The sequence below is a fragment of the Acinonyx jubatus genome, chromosome F2, assembly GCF_027475565.1.
Source record: "Acinonyx jubatus isolate Ajub_Pintada_27869175 chromosome F2, VMU_Ajub_asm_v1.0, whole genome shotgun sequence".
Lineage (NCBI taxonomy): Eukaryota > Metazoa > Chordata > Mammalia > Carnivora > Felidae > Acinonyx > Acinonyx jubatus.
The window spans coordinates 25,370,381-25,394,592 of record NC_069394.1 but is presented as its reverse complement, the minus strand read 5'-3'; the positions used below and the strand labels follow the sequence as shown (position 1 = coordinate 25,394,592).

The following is a 24,212-nucleotide window of genomic DNA, read 5'->3' as shown; positions in this document are numbered from 1 at the left end:
TTTTAAAGTATAGTAATATTAACAGAAGTTTCTCATAAGTTGAAAGGAATTTGGTCAGTTTTATAACTGACATTTTAATTTGACAAAAGATCAACGATAGAATCAAAGAAATTATGTTATTTTACAAATAATTTTATATGGTGACAAGCTGGTGGTTTAGAGTCCATAATATTTAAAATTGAATTTTATTTCTGTCATTATCTTACTGTATGACTTGAGAAAATGCTTAGGCTCTCTAGAAAGTACTAGATTTTTTTAAAGATTTTTTTACAGTTTATTTATTTTTGAGAGAGACAGAGTGAGAGAGTGCTCATGAGCAGAGGAGGGGCAGGTTCTGCATTGTCAGCGCACAGCCTGACGCAGAGCTCCATCCCACAAACCATGAGATCAAGACCTGAGCCAAAATCAACCAATGGAGCCACCCAGGTGCCCCAATAGTTGAATTTTTGATTTTGCCGGCTTCTGACAAGATATACCAGGAACTTCAATACATTACTAGTGGGAATATAAATGGGTATGGCTATTCTGAAGAACAGCTTAGATATAACTAGTCAAATCAAAAATGTTCTCTATACTAATGACCCAGCAGTTACACTTCTGAGTGCATTCCCAGAGTTTTTTTTTTTTTTTTTTTATGTAGGAGAACTTAGATTTTCAGAGTAAAACGGTTATCACAGGGCTATCTGTGGTAGCAGGGAGTTGGAGGCAACGTAGGTATCTAGCAGTGGTCCTAGTGGAATAACACCGTATGAAACCACGCAGTATGTTAGTAGAAACACGCAAAGAGCTTTGTAAAAAAGAAATATTTCTGTTCTGGCCTCAACCTCAAAGATTCTCATCCAGTTGGTCTGGAAGGGCCTGGGGATACAAGATGTTTCACGTGCAGCCAAAGTTGGGAGTTTTGAACAAAGTTTAAAATCCTATTGCCAAGTGAAGTAAGTTTTAAAGGCAGAGAAACAAAATAATGCTCTATATTTCCTAAGGACACAAAAATAAAGGCTGTAACATACACACTTGAGCAGTCCCTTATGTGGGGAGATGCATGGGAATACCAAATGAGGATAAAAGAGAATTCAATATACATATATTCATATAAAAATACCTGCATCTGGACAAGAAAGGAGTCTTGAAGTCTTGCAATGAATTCTGATAACTGTTCCAGGAATAAGAAACATGATTAATTCAATCCTCTGCACCTAAGCTACAAATAATAACAACAACAACAGTGACAATATAAATTTAGAGAATAGGTCTAAAGTTAGTCTTTAAAATATTTTCTAGTTGATTTTGTGCATTTTTCGCCTCTAGATAGCACTTTGGAATATATATTTTCATCTAGTTACAAAAGTTCTCTTTGCTTCACTCACTGCCTTTGCAGCTTGAGACACGTTCTTTTGGCCGAGTCTCACCTCCTAAGTAAAAAATTAATAGATACAAAGGAATATGCCAAGACTCATGATTATTTCGCGAAGAATAATTAAGAGAACAAACAATGATTGCTCTGGAGAAGGAAAGATTTGGTAATGGGCACTGAAACTATGATAAATGTTCTCTAATATTTGAAAGGCCTTCATCTGTCATATTCAAAAAAAGATGACACTTATTTTGTTTGGCACCAAATGCAACAACATGAATCACTAGATGGAAGTTATGGGCATTTCAGTTCAACATAACAGAAGGCTTTTATTTAGAGTTCCCCAAACAGGGAAAGACCTGCCATTGAAAATTGTGAGTTTACAGTCACTAGAATGTTCAAAACTGGGATGATAGACGTTAGTCATATGTCAGTACTGCCCAAATAATGGTTCTCACTCAGAGTGATCGTAGCCTTCCTCTTTTTACTTCCTCCTGTACCCTTTTATTGGGTCCATGATAGGAAATGTATGTCATTTGTTTAGGTTCACAAATACCAAATAGATGATTTATAAAGAATCAGTTAAGCCTGTGATGCTAGTAGAGGAAAAGAACCTATCCATTGTATGAATCAGTTATTACTCTATTTCTATTCTGAAACGTCCATCAATTTCAATATAAGATAAACTACATCCCAGTAAAAGCAAATTTAGTGCACAAATGTAAAATATACCCTTCTCTGCAAATTTCTCTAGTTTTTTAAAATTTTTATCTGGATTCATATACAATTTTAAATTCCAAACAGAGCAAGTTTTATGTATAAAGAAGAAGTGATTCAATGTTTCTAGGAGGAAAATTATCTAAGGAATTGAATAATTAGAAACCAAAACAGTTTAAAGGACATCAGTCAGGACATCTGAGTGTGACTAAGAGGAAATTTTGAGATCACCACAAAAGTTTTGGTCACTGAAATTTTAAAGCAAAACAGACAACATCCAAATTGGAATTAGGAAAGTGTGAAATGAATAGAAGATCTAGGTCCATAGCTCAGCACTGTCCCTGACAAGTATTCTTTGCAAAATTCCTTGCAAAACTGTTTCTTTAATCTCTGAAACTCATTTTAACTCAATAAATATTTATTGACTGAGTACTATGGGATGAATCCTGAATACACAGAACACAATTTTGGGGAGCTTAAAATCTTATAGTGGGGCTGCCTATGTAAATAAGCGTGTGAATGCAGGGCAATATAAATGAATAACCAAAGTAAACCCATTGTGAAGTTGCTGCAAAACGAAGAGGTTAATGGCATAGGGAGTGGGTAAGGGGGAGGAATGCTGAATATCACAATACCTACTTCAAAACTTTGGTGAAAGAATGAAAAGAGATAAAGCATGATGAAATAGCATGTACTATCTGTTCTTCTCACTCGATAGAAGGATCTCTGAATGTGTAATATTTGTCACACTCTTCTTTTTTATTCCCATTCCTACCACACCTGGTGTAGCTCTTAATCACTTCATATGTGGACTGAAATATAAATGTGTCTCTCTTGTGCCCTAAAGACTGGGGTATTTTCTTCAGAAAGCTAGTGTTAAATATTTCCTTCAAACAAGTAAATTAGTTTGGTGCCTGAGGGCAAGAGAATAATGGAAAATGAAGGATGATGAACTACCTTCTAAGACTGCCTGAAATTGAGTAAGACTGCAATTAAACAACGTAAGAAGACAAATCTAATAATTACTGGTAGAGCAATAAGTAAAAGTGAAAGACATTACAAGAGCGGGGAAAGAGACTTCCTTTAATGATAGGGCAACCAGAAAATATCCTAAGTTAAATATCTTGTAAAAATTGCCCAATCAACGACTCTGTCGGGACTTGATTAAAGAACGATTCCATATTTTCTCCATTTTCTATGAAGATGGTAATGCCTACCTCAGAGAGTGACTACAAGTTTCCAGCTGATGAGCCTAGTCAAGCACAGTGCTTGACATATAAGCAGGACCTCATTAAACATTAGTTCATTTTCTTGGCCTCTACTTCTTTGTTTTTGTGAAGTTAATTATTGTATGCATGCGTGGTACTTCTGTCTGAAGCAGAGGAAGAATGACATTATAAATTTAAGCAGTATAAACTCTGAGTGTAGAAAGTTCAAAATTTCTGGAGATTTTAACATACCATCCTTGAGGTAAAACCAGAGAGTCGAGTATTTAAGGAAAAGCTCATAGGGAAAAAAGGGGGGGGGGGCGTGGGGATTGAGGTGGAAGGTATCGTTGGAAAAGAAGATTCTGTATATTATGAATATTTATCTGTTTAAAAGTGGTTCTAAATGGGCAAACCTGAGAATAATATAATTTTGGAAAGAAAACAAACAGCTTAATTATGTTGAAAGAAAGCATAACTAAAACCATGTTGATACTGTCTTACTAACATGACCCTATCATGCATGGTAGAAAGCTTAGTACAGATATATTCAGTATGTTGCTTTACATTAACAACATTCAGGCCTCTCAGTTTCCAGTGATAGAAGAGATGTCAGCAGTAAGAACTTTTGGGAGATGGGTATATGAAGCCTCCCAGCTTCTGTGGTTTTCCATGATGGGTTCTGAAAGATTCCTTCTTTTCCTGGAATCAAGGGTTAGAGAATCAGAGTTATGGATGGTCACTCAACTACTTAACGTTTTTTTCTTGCGTTTCCCGTCATTAAGTACTTTACAAGTGGCAGCAAGCCAAGAGCAAGCGTTTAGAACTTGGCAGCCCAAAAAGGGTTGAGATTGGAAAGAAAAAGCACAATTGCTAGGAAAGAAAATTACTTTAGTAACCTTATAAATAACCTAAGTGTATTGATTATCTGTATATTCAGGTCCCAGGGTGACAAATATAAATATATTATAAGTAAAATTAGATACAATTGCAGTATCTCTGTATAAGCCATAATCATATGAAGCAATTTATTTTTTCCCAAGCAACACATATGTTTTAATGGTATTTTATCTTTTTTATAAACTTCTCTCTTTACAGCACCCATCATAGTTTGTACTTATTTACTTTTTGTGTGATTGTTTGCAAGTACCTATTTTCTTCAATAGGCTATTCTCTTGATGATCGTAGGAACTATGGCTGTTCTATAGTTTTACCTCCAGTGTCTAGCATACTAGAAAAGTGAATAAACTGTCATTCCTGTGTAGACTTTCTCTTTTCACTACTGTAGTTTCACAGTATCTGCCCTTAACAAAGGGTTACATTATTCTATAGGATGTTAGAAAAAGAATAGTGGTTTGATTGTATTGTATTTTGGTCTTATAAAAATAGGGTTAAGAGGCCACCTCACACTCATTAGGATGGCTACTACAGAAAAAGAATAAGTGTTGAAGATGATGCAGAGAAATTGGAGTCCATGTGCACTCTTGGTGGGAATATAAAATGGTGCAGCCACTGGGGTAAATGATATGATGGCTCCTAAGAACATTAAACATAGAATTACCATATAATCCAGCAATTAAACTATAAGTATATACCCAAAAGAGTTGAAAACAGGATCTCAGAGATATATTTGTACATCCATGTTCATAGAAATATTATTCACAGTGGTGGGGCACCGGGTGGCTCAGTCAGTTAAGTGTCTGACTCTCGATCACAGCTCAGGTCATAATCTCACAGTTCATGAGTTCGAACCCCCTGCTGGACTCTGCACTGACAGCTTGGAGCCTACTAGGGATTCTCTCCCTCTCCCTCTACCCCTCCCCCACTATGCACACATATGTGTTCTCTCTCTCAAAAGAGACATTAAAAAAATAACATATTAATCACAATAGCTAAAACAGAAGCAACCCAAGTGTTCATCCATACATAAATGGATAAGCAAAATCTGTTATATTCATACAATGGACTATTATTCAGCCTTAAAAAAGGAAGGAGATTCTGACAGGTTACAATATGGATGAACCTTGAGAACACTATGCTAAATGAAATAGGCTAGCGACAAAAAGACAAATCCTGTATGATTCCACTCATATGAGGTACCTAGAGTAGCCAAAATTAAAGAGACAAAAAGTGTCATGGTGGTTGTCAGTGGCTGTAGTGGAGGAGGGAATAGGGAGTTACTATTAATGGATAGAAGGTTTCATTTTTGCAAGATAAAGAGAGTTCTGGAGATGGAGGGTAGTGATGGCTGCACAACAAAATAAATGCAATTAAACCACTGAACTGTATGCTTAAAATGGTTAAATTGATAGATTTTATGTTATGTATATTTTACTATGATACAAATTAGGTTAAGGAAAATCATTTTTTATGCTATTATAAAATGAAGTAATTTACCAAGAATGTTCATCTCTGTCATGGTTACTGCCTGCCTTTTAAATAAAGGCATGCTTTACTCCCAGGCATGTGGATTTCTTAGGCCACTATGAGGGGTTTTGGAGAAATATCAAACTGTATTATTGAAATAGAAGAAAGCCTAAAAGTCCTAAATTCTCTGTAAATGGCTTAGTCTACAGCTCATGTATTCTCAAGTGACTGAGGTATTTGTGTCCTGCTCACATTTTACCCATTAAAAGACTGGAAACATCTCAGAACCACCTATATCACCTTGGTTTTATCATATTTATTAGAATTCCTAATATGAATTATGATTTACAATGTGATATATCTAAAAAGATCTTTTAAAAGTATTTTAAGACTTTTTATATTTTTTAATCTACACAAGCTTATTAAATATGACAAGTAACAGATTAGATAAGAATTGCACAAAGTAGTATACAATATGAAAACATCTGTGATTATAGTATGTGGGCAAGCACCAAAATATTGAAATTCAATACTTAAAAGAAAAAGAAAGTAGTAGATCTCGGGGAAGAATGTATTTGGAACTTGGCACAAATACACCTTTTGAACAGAATCTAATGGTATCTATTAGATGTTTTCTGAAACAAAAAGGAGCAAGAAAGTTAGTGTGTGTTTGTTAGATTATATGAAATAGATTATTCTGAAATTTTATATCAGTTTTTAAAGAACTAAAGACAGGTAAGTGAGACACTAATCTTAGGTACCAAAAGTCAGTAATCAAGATAAATTAGAATTCAATATTTAAAATATAAAAATTAGTGTAATAAATCCGTGATGAGCAAGATATCAAATTTGAAATAAAGACAAGGCCAATGCTCTTTATTTCCCTCCCTTTTTATCTTCTTTGACTCCAACATGGCTGGGCACAACGGTAAGGTTTTGTTTTAGACTGTCTTTATAAGGATGTTTGTAGAACAAAGAGCAATAGAAAATAAAGATAGGGTCTCCCTCAGGAGCAGCGGGGAGATTTCCTGACAAAGATAATAAAAATACCGTGTCTCTTTGGGGCAAAATGTTGAGCAGGTTTGCTAGAATTCTGCATTTAAGATATTGAGGTTCCCTAAATTTGGGGTTCCTCAACTGTGACACAAACTCACTGCATATATAGTACCTGCCCATACTGTTTCCCACTGCCTTGTGGTATTCAGAAGACGATTTGTGCAAGGAAAAGTGATTTATCTCTAACTACGAAGCTCATGGTGTCTACTCTGCTTTGATTAATAAAGATTTTGGGGCACCTGGGTGGCTCAGTGGGTTGAGTATCTGACTTCGGCTCGGGTCATGATCTCACTGTTCGTAGGTTCGAGTCCCACTTCTGGCTCTGTGCCTACCGCTCAGAGCCTGGAGCCTGCTTCAGATTCTGTGTCTCCCTCTCTCTCTCTCTCTGTCCCTCCCCTGCTCATGCTCTGTCTGTCTCTGTCTCTCGACAATAAATAAATGTTAAAAAATAAAAGAATTAAAAAAAATCTTAGTCTCTAACCCAGGAAACTTTTGTCTTCTGCCAGTGTATGTGACACTGTGGCAGGCTAACTTGTAAGCTTTCAAGAAAGGGAAAATCTTAAAACCTTCATAGTTGTTGACATTTTTTAAATCTTTTCAATTTCTTCAAAGGTAAATAAAAATCTGGGAAATTTATCTGTGCTATAATATGGTACAGTTTTCATACGATACAGTTTGCTTATGCCAAAATAATTAACTTTTTAAACAGCTTTATATATCGTTAATATGTTAATGTCCTTAGATGTATTTTCTTCAAGAACTTTACACTAAATATATTAGAAATTGATGGAGTTGAAGAAAACACTGGTGCATTTCAAACGCTTTCTAAGCTCGCATTCAGCATTTCAGAAATAGCTGCTCAAAATGCAGAGGTAGTTAAATTTGCAGAGGATGAGATATGTATTATAAGCACAGCTCTGTGAATACATAACTTCCCTATGCTGAATTTAAATCTAATTTTGTGACAGCTGTAAAAATGGCTACCTCGTCCAGAAACGCAAAGAAATCAAATTTATGATATTCTCTGAAAAGTTACAATGCTAAATAAAGCATTGTTCTGAATCTGAAACCATAACATTTCTGCCTCTAGTGAGATTCCTGGGAAAATGCAATTCTTTAGAATATATTTATAAATCACTTTTCATGATGAAGACATTTGAAATAATTTCCAAACATAAGTAGTAGGGAAAGGAGGGGTGGAACTTCACACAAAATGTATTTGTTCATAAACATCCAGGGCAGAAAAAATATATTGCTATCACCTCTAAGTGTGCTGAAATTATAACTGAGTAAGTCAGGTTTGTACTAAACTTACATGATGCCAACATTTCTAGACAGACAGACAGACAGACAGACAGACAGACAGACAGAAAGAAAGAAAGAAAGAAAGAAAGAAAGAAAAAAAAATGGGGAAAAACTAAAAAGCAGTCAGCAGATGTCACCAGAAAGAAAGACTGACATCACTGATTCTATAAATGAGCAGAGGGGCATTAACGAGACACAGAAATATTTGTGAACCACATGCATGATAAGGAAGGTATTTCTTCCATAGGTTGTTTCTGGCCTTATAATTTTACTTTTATCAAATGATGAAAGGGAACATAAAATAACGTTGAATTCCATCACTTGAGTTGACTCTGAGCTCACAGTTTTCAAACACAATTGAAACAGGAAGTGATATTTCATTCTTTCAAAAGTCAATGAGCCAATCCCTGCAATACCTGCAAACCTAAGCTTAAGGGTCTGTATAACCACCCATTTTGGACACAGCATGTATTATTTTGATGAGAAATCATTTTGGTTATAAATATGTGCATATATAAAATGTATGTATATATAAATGTATATATACATACATTTTAATGGGCACACTTGATTAAAAAAACTCATAATGGATAAAATGTTTCTGAAATTTGAAGTAATAGTCTTTATTTTTACCACATTTAGGAATGAAAAGAATGATGGAGGAAAATAAAGAAGATGGTGCCAGGTGGCCTCTGAAAATGTATAAGATTTTCTAAACAGTTGCCCTATTATTCAAGTGTCTTTAAGATCTCTTAGCCTATTAGCCAATATCAATGGTTATTTTTAGCTAAGAAAAGGGGGCACCCTTGTTAGGAACTCCAGATATAATACCTGTTTCTTAAAGCCATATGGTATATATTATGAATGTTTACAAATATTCTATTTCTTCTGGCCTTGTGGCGGGTATGTATTTCTCTACCACTTTCGAAATATTTACCATCATGGTACTTGTTTGGGCCAACAAAGTAAAAAGGGAAATACCCTGGGGCATCTCCTACCCAAATGTTACAAATACTGCATGGCTATCTTGTTTTGTTTTTGTTTGTTTTATGTTTTTGTTTTGTTGTTGTTGTTTGTGTTTTGTTTTGTTCTTTTTCCTGCCATAGCAGTTATGGAAAATGGTCCTAAGATGTGGCTTCTACAACCTTGGATTAGCTAGTGACTATGGTAAGCAAAGCTCACCAATACTTGCACTGGCCTTCATTTTACAAAGATACTGAAAGTGTAGGGTTATTGGCTATTGCCCTGTGACCTAGCCTGTTCTAACTGATATAAACCATATTAGTCAAATTCTATATATTAAATAAGATGAAAAAACTCTCATGACTTCTTAATGATTCTCAAGTCTTTAGTTTTTTCTTTCTCCTAAACTGTAGTCACTTGATTTCAAACATCTCCAATCAGTTCATTATAATATCTCTATTGAACTGAATTATCCATGAGGGTAGAAGGAGTTAACCCAAATTTAATTTAGAAAAGTCAATGAAACAGACTGAGGTTCTCATTAAATGATAAAGTACTCTTCTCTAATAATTTGCTCCTACAAAATAATAGAAAATACATTTAAAGGTCACTTGACTAATGATGTGGGATATAAATTGACAGCATTATGCTCAAATGACAGAAAACAATGAAAGTGTCCTATGCCCACCATTTCTGCTTGCTGCTATATCAATAAAAACTTCACCTCCTATCAGCTAATCAAAACACTGGTGCTCAGCAAAGACAACACTAAAAAAGCCGCGTATTAGAGACTGGAGAAATGATGGTCATTCACCCATTTGTAAATAATTATGAGAGTGATATCTTGATTTTTTTGAAAACACAAATTGATAGAATAAATATTCTTTAAAGTAATAGAGTCAAATACTTTAAAGTGTTCATCCAGGTTATTTGGTAAGAAGTTTTGGGGCGCCTGGGTGGCTCAGTAGGTTGAACGTCGGACTTTGGCTCAGGTCATGATCTCACAGCTTGTAAGTTCGAGCCCCATGTCAGGCTCTGTGCTGACAGCTCAGAGCCTGGAGCCTGCTTCAGATTCTGTGCCTCCCTCTCTCTCTTCCTCAACCCACTCACATTCTATCTCTCTCTCAAAAATAAACATTAAAAATTTTTTTTAAAAAAGTTTTACTGGGAAATAATTTAGGAAATCTTAATTTATAATAACATGAGAATTAATCTTACTCAGTTTTTCTCCTATAAACATTCAGAAAAGACTCAGTAAGGTTGGTTAACATATTCTTCAATAACAAATTGCTCACTGAGGCATATTAGATAATTTCCATTAATTCAGCCAGAAGAGTGCAAGTGATGGTAATATGTTTTTAAATGTTGGATCCAATAAATGTAAATGGCTAAAACACAAAGTTTTCAGTCATATAGCAATGATTTAAGTGTTTTCACATTTTCTCTTTCCTACTTTTTCTTTATTCCTTCTCCATCTTTAATTGCATTTTTAATCCCTGGCCCATACATGGATTATATGTTAAAAGTGTTTTAAACTAGAAAGAATTCTAAATTTTGATAGTTGTTAGAAGAATGTCATTGTATTGAATGAAATTAACTTTCTCTGGATTTGGGTATAAATAGCATATAAAAATCAACTATAACTTATATATTTTGTTCATATAATTTTAAACTTAGCTAAACTTTAGAAGGATTCAGGGAGGCAAAATATTCATTCCCGTACAACTGAACGTCTTCCCTTGGAAATTACTGGGAAGGGAGGAAATCATACAAATGTCCCCATGAAATAATCTACCCATGTGTGCCACATAAGATCCTAGAAATTCTTGATCTTAAAAGAAATCAAGTGCAATATGATTTAAGAATAACATGCTCTGTTCAGAGCATAGATGTTGAAGTAAAATAGACCGTATAGTGAAGATAACTAAATTTTAAAGATGGCCTTTCTGATCAAATGTTCCAGGGCTAACTGTAGCATGTCCCTAACTAAACATTTACTAGTTACTAAGCTAGATATCAACAGCAACTCAAGTTTTTTGCTGCTCATGGAAAGTTTAGCCTATCTTCTGAGCATTTACAGATGCCCTAGAGGATAAATCCTGATTTGTCTAAGTCAGTGATGGTGGATTCACTCCAGGATAGTCCACCATTCAATAATCAGAGTATTGCACATAGGAAAACTTAACCATCGTTGCAAAATTACACAGGTTCTTAAATATTACCAATATATTATAGAAAATGTTACTAGTTTACTAAGTTTTGATCCCTATTCCAATGGGAACTTTGGCAAGTTTTTTAACCTCCATTTGCCTCAGTGGATACTTGAAATGAGATATTGAATAATTGGTATATTTTCATAAAGGTAAAATGAGATCATTTGTATACTATAATGCTTAGAATTATCCTTAGAACGTGATAATTAATTCATAAATATTAGCTGTGTTATTCTTATTGAGATGGTGGCACAGACTGAATGTATGAGTCCCCCCAAATTTAACATGTGGAAATTTACTAGTGTCTTAATCCCTTAATCTGAGACTTCCCAGCCACCAGCACTGTGAGAAATAAAGTTATGTTATTTATAAGCCACCCAGTCTATGATAATTTGTTACAGCATCCTGAACAGATAAGACAGATGTCAAATAGAAACTTCTCTCAACTATCTTCCACATCTGTGCAAATTTTGCGTGTGTGCAAAATGGAGGACACAAACTTTTTGCCTATTGCTGATGGTCTCTCATTTATGAAGGATAATTTTACATACAGCACTTACCATATCTTGTCAAAAAAACACCACATGCTTGCCATCTCACTTTCAAATATATTTAATGACTTACACCTGCCTAGAGGATAAGTTTCTAACTCTTTAGACTTAAAAATGCTCCAAAAGATGATTTCAACCAAAGTTCTCCACTGAAATTGTAATCTCTCCTCTCTACATCTGTCTTCACCAGCCAAAGTCAACTCGTTTTTAGTTTCCCCAATTGATGTGTTTGTTACATTACCACAGCTATAAACACTCACATGACTATGTACATTATATATGACTAAGTACATTTTTTCCCTAGCCCTAGAAAGTGCTTTCTCTATTTTTACCAACTGAAACAACTTGAAAACTCAGAAAAGTGTTTGCTGGAGAGCAAAGGAACAAGAAAAGACTATTATTAATAAATGCTCAGTTGAAATGAGTAATGAAGTTCAGTTGAAATGAGAGGAATAAGACAGTAGCTCAACAGACTAGGTTATTATAGAATTAAGGCTGTGTAGTTGGTTAGACTTAACTTAATAAAAAGTGTTAAGCATTTACATTGGCTACATTTAAAGAAAAAGTGGAAAGAAAAAGTTTTATAATTGAGACAGTGGGGAAGAAACTATAATACAGAAGGTAAGAAAATTATATTGGAGCAAAACTGCTTGAATTCAAATCCTAGCTCTGACTTGTACTAGCTCTGCATCCTTGAGAATTTTCCTTAATTGCATCGTGCTTCAGAACCCCATCTATACAATGGAGATTCAGATAGTATTCACTGGGTAAAACTTAAGAAGATTAAGTGGGTTGTTATATGTAGAAGATTTCAAAACTATTTTTGACCCAAAGAAAGTGTTCATCGTTATGAGATAAAAAGGAAATACAATATATTACCATATCATCAGTAATTTTTCAAGTCTCCATCAATATTAATCTCTCACCAAGACAAAATCCTCAACCGCCTCTGAAATTCTGATATATTTGTACCTTTCTTGGGAGATGCAGGAGCATGGGCTGTCTATACTACACTATGAAGTTATTTATGTGTACCGCCTAAGCACTATCAGTTCTTTAAAATCAGCAACTGTTGTGTATATCTTCTCCATCATTGTCCATCAATAGTTATTTGGTTTTCTTTAATTTAATTTTTAACATTTAGTCATTTTTTGAGAGACAGAGCATGAGTGGGGGAGGCACAGAGAGAGGGAGACACAGAATCTTAATCAGGCTCCAGGCTCTGAGCGGTCAGCACATAGCCTGATGCGGGGCTCGAACCCACGGACTGTGAGATCATGACCTGAGCCAAAGTTAGATGCCCAACCTACTGAGCCACTCAGGTGCCCCCATCAATAGTTATTTGTTAAGTGAATATAAATACAAACCTGTTATATCTCCTTTAATATGAAAATATATTGTTATAATTTTCACATCTTATTGTCAACATGCAACTGTCAGATTCTATGTTTTGAGTGAAACTTGGGGACATAGCAGTAACATGCCCAATATTTTTATTGAGGCATGATATTTGTAATGTGATGATTTTCTAAATATGCAATTCAATTGAAAATAATTTCATCTCCATTGCTGAGAATCATTTTTTTTTATTTGTAGATACAAAAATTCAGTGTCAATACTGATTTTAGAAAGGGTTATGAGAAATGTAGTAATATATTTTCAGAAAATCTGGAGTAATTGATACAGTATTTATAAATAAGTAGTTACATATTAATGCTAAGCATGAAGTCTTCATAAACTAAAAATGCTGAATTTCCTTTTAACAGTGAATTTTCTCTATAAAATGTATAAATGCAAAAACTAACTTAGTTTGGAAATTAAGCACCTATTTAATGACTGAATTTAAAGAAAATTAAGATCATATTAAGGCAGAAATATCATGTTTTTGGTTCTGTTCTCCGAGGCCAAATTCCAAATTTACAAAGTAACAAAGAGATTCAAATTTTGAAAATAAGAAAAAATTGGGGTCAGAACTAAATCTAGATAGATTTATAAATCACCAATCTTGGACGTGACATCAGGCATGTGTGTTTTGATTATTCTGATCCTATAAATACAGTCTTTGATCTTTTTAGTAGCCAAGCCTTGTTTTATATCAATAAGAAGATGTGATGCAACCCAGGAAAGTTCTTTCTCTGAGTTCAAATTTACAGCTACTGTAAAGGAAATAGATCATCAAATTCTACTGTACTTTCCTTATGATGTACTGCATAAGTTTTTACACTACTTTGCAAGTTTGGTTTTCCTTCATAAATTGTTTGCTTTTACTTGGTGAGATGATGAACTAATCATGTTTTCCCAAATTTGTTTAGATACCCAGATAGATTAAAACAAAACTTAATGCTGATTCTGACAAATATATAATAATACAGAACATGATTTCTGTGTATTAACCTTACTCTTGGTTCCATTTCACTCTTCCGTTATTTTCTCTTAACATGACTATCATTATTTGCATTTAATTCATTTTGTTTGCTATGTGTATCATGTTTTTAATTCTGCATGAATTGATTTTTTTAACGTTTATTTATTTCGAGAAAGTGCACACGGGTACACAGGGGAGGGGCAACGAGACAGGGAGAAAGAGAGAATCCCAAGCAGGCTCCACTCTGTCAGCACAGAGCCCGATGCAAGGCTTGATCCCATGAACCATGAGAATATGACCTGAGCCGAAAACAAGAGTTGAACTCTTAACCGACTGAGCCACCCAGGTGCTCCTGCATCAATTATTTTTAATTAGTTAAAAGTTAAACACAAATATATATACAAAATCTTAATATTTTAACAGTTTGAATGCTATGGTAACCTCCAACACAAGGAGCACTAAATAAGAGAAAATTGCTTTGGTCAATACACAAGGAATAGGTGACATAAATATGAAAATAACAAAAACAAGAGACAATACTTTCAAGGCTCCCTCAAAATTTAAGATACTCAATACCAGTTTTACATACTTAAGACTTAGATAGTAAAAATAAAATCATGTCTGTTCTGTTGAGTCAGATTTATATTTAGGAAACACCTAAGGAAAGTGACTTTAGATGGATTTTAGGTTTCGAGCACATTAAGCAATAGACTCTGAAGGTCTTAAAGTCTGAGCTGTTTGATTTTGTCCTCCATTATTGACCACACGGAAGACCTTTCATCATTGAATGACTCAACCATACACACTCTTAACATAACTTACTAAGACAGTGAGTGACTGATAAAACTGTACAGGGGACACAGAACCTAAGACCAAAAATGTGTGAAGAGTCCTTCCAGAATGATTTCATAAAAATTCTCATTACTGGGCTTTCTTAGCCCAAAACACAGGGACTTTTCATATAAAGCTGGTCCACTAAAATGTGTCCTATGGCATTATTCAATGTCTTGGTGGGCTTCCATTCCCCTTCCTTCTTCATCCAAAATTATTTTACCTCAACTTTAGAGTGGTGACTTTACAAAGAGCAACAGAATTCCAAATGACCGTCACTGTGGTTTACAGAGTTTAAATCGTAGCAGGAAGTTATATGAGTACTTTTCAAGGTTCTTATGCATTGAACAGTCTATTTCACCACAGGGAATTCTGAAGCTGTCAATATATTTTTGGCTAAGCATGATCCATCATTTTTTCTTGAAGTCATGTCACATATAATCATGTGAATGCTCTGTAGACACCAAAATAATATAATTTTTCTATCCTTCTACATGTTTTGTTAGTGTTAGAAATGAATGTTGCTTAACATTTTTTAATTGTTTTTATTTTTTATTTTTTTATTTAAAGTTTTTATTTATTTACTTTTTTAAATTTTTTCAAGATTTTATTTAAATTTTAGGTAACATGTATGGAAAGATTAGCATCTGGCATAGAATTTAGTGATTAATCACCTACGTATAACACCCAGGGCTCATCATAACAAGCGCTCTCCTTAATACCCATCACCCATTTAGCCCATCCCTGACCCACCTCCTTCAGTTTGTTCTCTATAGTTAAGAGTCTCTGATGGGTTGTTTCCCTCTTTCTCTCCCTTTTCTCCCTTTCTGCTATGTTCATCTGTTTTGTTTCTTAAATTCCACATCTGAGTGAAATCATATGATAGTTGTCTTTCTCTGACTTATTTTTCTTAGCATAATACACTCTAGCTCTATCGATGTCTTTGCACGTGCACACGCGTGCACACACACACACCAAAAAAACCAAATAGCTCAATTAAAAATGGGCAGAAGACATGAATAGACATTTTTCATAAAAAGACATATAATGGCTCAACATCACTGATCATCAGGGAAATACAAATCAAAATTACAATGAGATATCACCTCACACCTGTCAGAATGGCTAAAATCAACAACACAAGAAACAACAGGTGTTGACTAACATGTGGGCAAGGGAGAACCCTCCTGCAGTGTTGGTGGGAAAGCAAACTGCTGCAGCCACTGTAGAAAACAGCATGGAGTTTCCTCAAAAAGTTAAAAATAGAACTACCCTACAATCCAGAAAGTGTACCACTAGGTATTTACCCAAAGAATACAAAAATACTCATTTAAAGGGATATATTCATCCTGATGTTTGTAGCAGCATTATCTACAACAGCCAAATTATGGAAATAGCCCAAGTGTTCATCAACTGATGAATGGAAAAAGAAGGTGTCGTGTGTGTGTGTATGTATGTGTAAATGTGCGTATGTATGTATATTTACACATACATACACACACGACACCTTTTTTATATACACATATATACACATGGCACATTACTCAACCAAAAAATAATGAAATCTTTCCATTTCCAATGACATGGATGGAGCTAGACAGTATTATCCTAAGCAAAATAAGTCAGTCAGAGAAAGACAAATACCATATGATTTCACTCATATGTGGGATTTAAGAAACAAAATAAGCAAGCAATGGGGGGAAAAAAGAGTGAGAGGCAAACCAAGAAACAAACTATTAACTCTTAACTATAGAGAACTGATAGTTTCCAGAGGGGAGGTTGGTGGGGTGGATGAGTTAAACAGGTGATGGGAATTAAGGAGTGCACTGGTAGTGATAAGCATCGGGTGTTCTATAGAATTGTTGAATCACTGTATTGTACACCTAAAACTAATATTATACTGTGTTAACTAACTGGAATTTAAATAAAACCTTAAAAAAATAAAATAATTTTTATTTTGGGAACAATATTATGAAGCTATTTGTTGTAGTTATATCAAAATATAAAATTTATTCAAATAATTTAGATCTTTCACTTAGAACAAATACTTTATATTATTATCAAAACAAGTAAACAAAAACTCCAAGTAAACAAAGTTCCATAAAAGTGTAAGACTCAAAGTTATACCAAATAGGCATAAGAACCCAAAGACTCAGTCACCTCAAAATGAAACTCACTTGTCTTTGATTTTCAAACTACACAGTGTTGGCATTTTTCTAAGAATCGTACAGAAAGAGAAAGAAATGGAAATCACTCCAATCAGGAAAAAGAACCAAACCTCTGCAATTAATAATATGTTATCATAACCTATAATCCAAAAAAACATAGATCTAATGACTGTGCCTTTGTCGTCAAATAAAATGGATTATTTTCTACTAAGAATGGCAGATGAAGAAACATAAAACTTGTATAATTAAATAAAGGCACAAAAATGTTTGAGTTATCTTATGCAGGATGGAAAAAAGGGAAAAATAAAATAAACAGCTTCCTGAACGGAGAAAGACACAACATATTAATATCAAATGGGGAAAAATAATGTGTGAGTTGAATGCTAAAGTCGTGGCTATTAGTTGCATCAGCAGGGGACAGGACAATTATATGGCAAGAATAGGAGTGCTGATTTTCTTCTCTAAATATCACACACACTGAAGTCCACCACCTATTGCTTACACAAGAATGCCATTCTATCTTTTCGAGGTCACCAAATAGATCATTTTCCAAATAAAAGATCCTGTATTCAATAGACTATGAGTGTCATGGGGACTGGGGCTGTTTCATCCATCACTGCACTTAGCAGTGTAGCCTGTGAATAATGACTTCTTAATACATATCAGTTTAGTTATCGAATATACTTCAAATGTGAGAACTCCCAGAAATGAATGACTCAGAAATGTGGTTACCCTTGAGAAACGTACTTTCCCCACTGATGTATATTGCTTGCTAATCCCAACCTAATTTTTTAGGCTAATGTGGAGCTTAAAATTCCCTTTAACCATTATATCTCTGATAAAAAATTAACTCCACTGTCTATATGGTCCTATAGAAGATAGCTATATCCAATCTCTGGTGCTATCAGTTTTCAAATACCTGTTTTGATGATGATGACAGAAATACTACTTAACAGATGAGAAAAAATACAATCTGAAAAACTAAATATCTAAAGTTTCTATATCATCTCAGTGGCAGAGAGGTAAAGCAAACCAAGACTTTTATTAGTCCAGAGTCCACTCGTTACAGATTTTTTATTCTGTTATCTTAAAAAGTATCTTCCATTACGTCAGAGTGATAGACACATGTTTAACCGTCAACATATATTTCTAAATATATTGAACACATATATAACACAAGTGATAGCTATTATGTCTATATTATTGTTTAAATTACTTTTTTTATGTATTTGAAACCAACTTGCAAGTGTTGAGTAACTTCTATGTGCTAGGCATCACACAAGTATTTTAAAATATTACCTCATTTAAACTAATCTCTAACATTCATAGTCTCCTAAAATGTAAACAGACTCGATTTCTGACATAAGAAACAACACACTCAGGTAATACGTGGCAGGAAGGCCAATCAGCTCACAGATCTTATACCCTCAAAGACAAATCATGTGTCCTTTGCTCCATCAAGCTGGATACTTTAATCAGGACATTTTCAGCATTTTATCACACAAAAGGACTTTTCAGAACAAGATTACAACACAGGAGTGGGTGATTGAGTGCTGGCCTGATTGTTGATGGAACAGCCTACATTTTCCAGGGAGAGATGAATCAGCAAGTGACCTGGACACTTGCAGATTCTTCCTCGTGAACTGAGTGTCTTTGTGGTAATAATATAAACCCATTACCAAATTATACATGCTTAACTTGTTTATTAAAAGGCATACTGAAAATGTTTTCCTCGTTACTATCAAATACAGCAGTTCGCATAGAGACCAGACCCCTTTATGTGAAAGGACAGCGAGACACGGTGGCCAAATAATGTTGCTCAGGTAACATGACAAGTCTGCTCACTATGTCTGCTAAAACAGTTCCTGAGATAATATTTTAAAATAACATCTTTTGGGGGGTGCCTGGGTGACTCAGGCAGTTAAATGTCTGACTCAGTTTTGGCTCAGGTCATGATCTCAATTCATGAGTTCAAGCCCCACGTTGAGCTCTTCCTGACAGTGCGGACGGAACCTGCTTGGGATTCTCTCTCACCCTCTCTCACTGCTCCTCCCTGCTGGTACTCCCAGCCACTCTTTTTCTCTCTCTCAAAATAAATGAATAAATATTAAAAAGAAAGAAAAGGAGAGGAGAGGAGAGGAGAGGAGAGGAGAGGAGAGGAGAGGAGAGGAGAGGAGAGGAGAGGAGAGGAGAGGAGAGGAGAGGAGAGGAGAAACATTTTCTTGCCAAAAAACAAAATAAAACAAAAAACCAACCATCTTTGGAAATTGACTAAATCCAACCATAAAATCCCCAGTTCTCAAAAAGAATACTTAATACATGGTGTGGCCCATTACATTTTGATATTCAACAGTGAGTTTGATTTCTTTTTTTTCTTTTGCACAGAACAGTTTATCACTAATACTGTTCTTTCTATGATTCAGGGTGTTACACCAAAACATTCTCTCCTTTGGGAATAGATTTAAGATAAAAGAACACAATTTAATAGGTTTTCTTTATCAAATGTTAAAAAAGGGAACTACAGACTTTAGCTTCAAAAGAAAAAATGTTAAAAAGTAATGTTATAGAGAATTAAAAAAAAGAAACAAAAACACTGGACTCTCTTTTGATCTAGCACAGAAAATTTCACATTAAAAAATATTTTGGGGGTACCCGTGTGGCTCAGTTGGTTAATCATCTGACTCTTGATTTTGGCTCACATCATGATCTCACAGTTTGTGACTTCAAGCCCCACAGGGGGCTCTGTACTGACAGCAGGAGCCTGCTTGGGATTCTCTTTCCCTCTCCCTCTTCCCCTCCCCCACTTGCACGCTCTTTTTAAAAAAAAGAACATATTTATACTTTTTCAATTTGCAGCTTTGACACTGAGTCATTTATCTGTTTTGTTCCAGATTCAATAAAATATTTTAAAGTTTTCATTTGTAATTATTTTTGTACTTTGGTTTTATCAATAACCAGATCTGTTATTAATGTATTTACTGAATACTGAGTGCTGAATATCATATCTCAGCATTTATACATGCAGAAGAGTGTAATCAGGGTATATACATAGAATAATTGTCATTTTTTATTCTCTAATGCCTTTTTGAGATGGTTTCCAGAGTACTGAGAAAGGGAACAAATAAACACAATGAACATCCTTCCACTGGGCTCAAGAGTATGTTCTTCACAAGCATTACTTCTTTTCAACATTATCTACTAGTTGTTTTTTTTTTTTCTGGGGGTGGGGAGGCTCGGCTGTTTGATTTACTTCTAATCTTGATCAGAAATAACTGTTTTTTTTGGAAGGCTTTTGGTACAATTTGCACATAGAAAACATCAGGCCAAACTTTCCTTCCTCTTTCCCCATCTCCAGCCATTACCTCTAAATGCTCTTCCCAGTTCCATGCTTTGGAAATGCATTTTTGATCCAGAATTGTTGATGAAGGTTTTAAGTAGGAGAATAAAGTTATGTTCTGACAAAACAAACTGATGCTCTTTTTTCAGTCACCTGTTTTCTTTACCACATTGTAGTATAAGACAGTCTTATTCCAAAGAATAAAGCTTGGAAGATCCTTTCACTTCTCATTGCTAATGTAGCTAATGGCAAATTATTTTGCTTTGTCAGAAACAACAGTTTCGTCTTTAGCCCTTTTGCTTATCCGTCCTGTCAGATATTTGTTTCAGGTCACATGATACCAACTGACTACATGACATCTACATCACTAACACAGAAGCCTTCCCCCCAAAGGATCTCACCTGTCGAATGAAAATAAACTCTGTCAACGTTTGACAACATCATATCCCTTGATTGATCACTGCTTTTCCTGAAACCTCTATGGATTCTAAGATCTTTACTTTGGGCTATGAATATACTCAAACCATCAAGAAAATATAACACCTGTGTGTAAATATAACATTCTTTTAAAAATTTTCTAATGAATCTAAAATTCATCCTGATACAATCTTAAATTTTCTGTGATTGATGACTTAAATCTTAATATGTTAATATGTTCTTCCACCAAATGATTTGACGTTTTGTGGACTCACATTTAGGTTTATTTAAAACACTATAATTTATGTGTAACCTCTACAAACCCTTTTATTAGTTTGCCCTGGGGTAGGTATATCAAAATGCCATTCTGAATATACGATATCATCAATTTTAGAATGTTTAATACAGGAATAGCATATGCATTTCACTTTGTCTGCCAACTGCTCTTAATTAGTAAGGAATGTCGAGAGCACTGAGTTGAGAAGGACTCTGAGGCCACATCACAACTCACTGGGAATAAATGTCATAGAAATGTCTATGAAAGGAGGGGGTGTGGGAAAGGCCTGTATGACAGGTATTTTCAATCCAGACTGGCAGCACAAGAACTCACTTTCACTTTCAGCACCAACATTTGGTTGTCTTTTTCAAATTCTAGCAGATGGTGTTGATAAAATCCACCCTGCCTGTGAACAAACACAAAAACCCTTGCACCATACCCTCTAGGTTGATGTGGCATTCGTTTTTCTTAATTAAACTATCATTGTTAGGAAGCATCAGAAGAATTCTCTGAAAGCAAGGGTTTCGTCCAGGAGAGACACTATGTAAACTCCCGGGAAAGCAATAAACAGATCATTACAGGGTTATCAGCCCCCCGCAAAGTTATAAATTAAAGAATCAGTATGCTATCAAGTGGCAAAGAGCAGAGGAAGGAAGCCGTGGACTGAATAGTCTATCTTTTCTTTTGAACTGAATGACAACCACATGAAATCCAAATACTCAATGCCCCTATTCTTTAAGTTTAAAAAAATTTGCTTAATGGGAGATAAATTGCTCCTTAGAAAATTAGATCATGTGCTGCATGAAGTCTGACTTCATAGACTCTAGCTTTAGCCAGTGAATATTACTAACACGCCATAACTACTTTTAAGGCTAAAAAGGAAAATTATTGCCTCATTGAAAATGTTCTTGCTCTATATAGTTTTTATTTTTAGCTAGTCTTTTGTGAAATCTTCTCTTAAACTGCTGTCCCTACCTGAACTTTCTTCCACTCAACTGGGAGGAATTAAGCTCATCCTGATCAAGGTGCCTGACACATTCTACAGATTCTGATAGTAAAGCAATTATCACACATTATTGTAATTATCTGATGACATAATTATTAGACCCACTAGAACTGTATGCTTAAAGGCAAGACCTGTTTCTTACTCATCTTTTGATTTTCAATACATGAAATAATGCTTCACACAGGTAAGGCCCTAATAAATGTATGAGTAAATGAGTAAATATAGTAATTGGTATTATTCTTAACGAGAAGAAAAGGTAAGCTTGTCAGATTGAAGTTGAGCAGGCAGAATTCCCAAAAACAGTGGGTGCCATTTTTTTGATAGATGAAAACCATAGAGGTTAAAATGGAAGTCAAAGGAAATAGTAACCCTGAAGACACTTGGGGATGAGATACAGAGTACATATTCTGGGAAAACAAAACTGTCATAAATAGATAGAGGTACTGGTTTTAGGGTTAGACTTGGATATAAGGATAATTGATATTGTCAACCCACTTTTTGCTGACTGTGATTTTTTCTTTAGAGAGGAGATGGTAAGAAGTACTAAGGAAAAAGGGTAGATAGAGCCAGCACACATAGTAACTTGGTATGTATCCGGTTCCTTACATATGCTATCATATTAAACTCTAACAGCACTGTGGTGTTGGTATTTCTATCTCTTCATCCAATTATAGCTAAAAAATAGTTTCCAAAAATAATAGAGTTTTCATTCAAAGGCTCTAGCCAATAAGGGAAAAACTAGTATTTAAACTTATATTTTTCTGGTTCCACAGGCTGGTATCTGAACTGAGATGAAAAAGGAGTCCCAAAATAGAAAGTACTATTCAGGAGTACTGGTGGTACTCCACTGAAATATCTTAAAATGCTTCTTGGTTTTAACCACCTTAATAAGTCCCTTTGATTTAGGAAGTTTTACACCTTAAAACAGTGACAATAGTCTTTTGACTGATTCAAATATAACTCCATTTCCCTTCTTATCATAAAAGTAATTTTGAAGAGAGATGCAAATTATGTTGGTGAAGTATCAAAAGGGTGACAAGCTTAGGCTTTGGAACCAAACAGAATGGGTTCCAATCTAGGATCTCCACCACACCCTAAATTGGGAGAAATTTGCCCAGATTCTAACATTTCTTCACATCTTATAAGCAGAGATTCCAACTGTCCTGCTCTTTTTACTAGACTATCTTTTCAAAGATATTTGCACAAGAAATAGTCTCAGAAGACAGTATTTTCCACTAGAGTAAAGGGCAAGTTTGCTTATAAGCCTGAGGGGTAGAGATAGGGCCGCCCTCCAGAGCAAAGAGAAGACATACTCATTATAAAGATTCAATTTTCCTAAGCTCATGGTTCTTCTCCTGTAATACCGCTAACCATGTGTGCTGATACCCTACACTCTTCATATCAGTCTATGAGAATTAGAGCTTAGAGAACCAGCACAAATGTTTGTACTGTGGCTGCTGACACTCCTGCATATAATAAAATCTCCTTCGTTTCTGACTCAAGAGTTTGGTGTCTTCTATCAACACCCAAGAAACCGTAGCAGAGAAATTTGTGAGCTTGCAAGTCCAGTAAAATCTGACTCTATACTTCTGGGCATTGACTAACTGAATGACCTTGAGCAGTTATTTCAAAAGTTTTGCACTTTGGTTTTGTACTGTAATGAAATTTAAAAGTGACTACACTTATAATTTTTTTAGTACACTATAGTGATCAAATGGTATACTAAGTGTTCAAATAAATGGTAGCTAATAGTAGTCAGAGAAATAGCAATGGCCAAGGCAGCAGTATTAGAAGCAGCAGCAACAGAAGCGAAGGTAGCTAACATTGAAAGAATGCTAATGTGTAGCAGATATTTTACTAAGTGGCAGGTATAGGTTTTCTTACCTAATCTTCACAACAAATGCAATAGGTGTTTCCTCTCTGTCTCCCTCTCTCTCTCTCTCCCTCTCCCTCTCACTGGTTAAGTGAGATAAATGAATCTCAAAGAGTTAATATGATTTGCCTGAAGTAACTGCCATGGTCATTGTCAAAGCAGGGATAAGAAGCTACCTGTGTCTGATTTTCAGGGATCTCTCCTACA

At 34.9% G+C, this 24,212-nt stretch overlaps 1 protein-coding gene across 6 annotated transcripts in view; it reads right to left on the bottom strand.

The window, feature by feature from the left end:
* CSMD3 (CUB and Sushi multiple domains 3) overlaps positions 1-24,212 on the bottom strand; it is a 1,242,277-nt gene that overhangs the window by 920,236 nt on the left and 297,829 nt on the right. The window lies entirely within an intron of this gene.